Source organism: Anastrepha ludens, unplaced genomic scaffold (genome assembly GCF_028408465.1).
Source record: "Anastrepha ludens isolate Willacy unplaced genomic scaffold, idAnaLude1.1 ptg000173l, whole genome shotgun sequence".
In the NCBI taxonomy this organism is placed as follows: Eukaryota; Metazoa; Arthropoda; class Insecta; order Diptera; family Tephritidae; genus Anastrepha; species Anastrepha ludens.
This window is the reverse complement of record NW_026530113.1, coordinates 17,501-19,092: the sequence shown is the minus strand read 5'-3', so window position 1 is coordinate 19,092 and position 1,592 is coordinate 17,501. Positions and strand designations below refer to the sequence as shown.

General features: G+C 24.1%; 2 non-coding genes across 2 annotated transcripts in view; both read left to right on the top strand.

The window, feature by feature from the left end:
* Nucleotides 1-603: 603 nt before the first annotated feature.
* On the top strand, nt 604-784 carry LOC128871368 (5.8S ribosomal RNA). Its single transcript, XR_008455920.1, has one exon. It is a non-coding gene; the product is annotated as a 5.8S ribosomal RNA (ribosomal RNA).
* A 442-nt stretch (nt 785-1,226) lies between these two features.
* LOC128871370 (large subunit ribosomal RNA) overlaps nt 1,227-1,592 on the top strand; it is a 3,990-nt gene continuing 3,624 nt past the window's right edge. Inside the window, exon 1 of the ribosomal RNA XR_008455922.1 lies at nt 1,227-1,592. This exon is cut by the window's right edge and continues 3,624 nt beyond it. This is a non-coding gene — a ribosomal RNA (large subunit ribosomal RNA).

Here is a 1,592-nt window from a genome sequence, read left to right as displayed (position 1 = left end):
GTAGGTGAACCTGCGGAAGGATCATTATTGTGTTCCATATCCGTAAGAAAAACAAACAATGCCAAAAAAAATAAAAACAAAAACAAACAAAAGAAAAAAAAAAAAAAAGAAAAAAAAGAAAAATTTATAATTATTTTGAATCCATATTCTTTTTATTCTTTTTCATTCAATTTGTTATCCATCAATTATATCATATTAAATATAATATGGATGGTACATTTTGTAATGTTTTTTCTTATTTTTTCTTTTAAAAACCTTTAAACATGAAAATAGAAAGTTGTACTTATTATTCATTTGATTGAATGATAAGTTAATTTGTTCACAATAACAAAAGTGGTATATATTTATTAATATATTTATATATACATAAAATGATTAAAAAAAATACAAAATAATCAAACATAATAAATACCACCACTGTATTATTGTTGAACTAAGACATTCGCAACTTAATAAAAATGTTTAGAGTTAAATATATTTGATATATATTATTGAAAGAAAATCAATTTATATATTATTATTATTATTATTTAATTTTACTCTTTCAATTAATATATGCAAAAAAAAATTGACATTTGTTATAAATAAAAATAAATAAAAAAATACTCTAAGCGGTGGATCACTTGGCTCATGGGTCGATGAAGAACGCAGCAAACTGTGCGTCATCGTGTGAACTGCAGGACACATGAACATCGACATTTTGAACGCATATCGCAGTCCATGCTGTTATGTACATTAAATTAAATTTTAAAGTACTGCTTGGACTACATATGGTTGAGGGTTGTAAGACTATGCTAAATAAGTTGCTTATTCTTTTATAAAAATAATTGAATTTAAGCAAATGTGTATATTATTGGATTTTAAATAATTCATAATATTAATAGCAAAAAAATAAAGATTATATAATGAATTTTTTATTTATTATATATATTCTTAAAAAAAAAAAAATCCTCTCAAATAAAATGAAATAAAAATTTTGAATCTAAGTATTCTCTTTAAAAAATTTTCATATTATTTATATATATATAAAATATTAATTTATATATGTAATTAAAGGAGGAATGTCTAGCATAAAAATTAATTTTTTTTTATTCTAGAATTGCCTCATTTTACATAATTATTATTTATAATATATATTTATATAAAAGGAAAAAAAGAAAAATAGAGATGAAAAGATGATATAATTATTTATTAAATTGTGTGAGAAGATAAAAAATATTTTAAAACAACCTCAACTCATATGGGATTACCCCCTGAATTTAAGCATATTAATGAGGGGAGGAAAAGAAACTAACAAGGATTTTCTTAGTAGCGGCGAGCGAAAAGAAAATAGTTCAGCACTAAGTCACTTTGTCTATATGTCAAATGTGAGATGCAGTGTATGGAATATCTTAATATCTAGTATGAGAAATTAACGATTTAAGTCCTTCTTAAATGAGGCCATTTACCCATAGAGGGTGCCAGGCCCGTATAACGTTAATGATTACTAGAAAGATATTTCCAAAGAGTCGTGTTGCTTGATAGTGCAGCACTAAGTGGGTGGTAAACTCCATCTAAAACTAAATATAACCATGAGACCGATAGTAAACAAG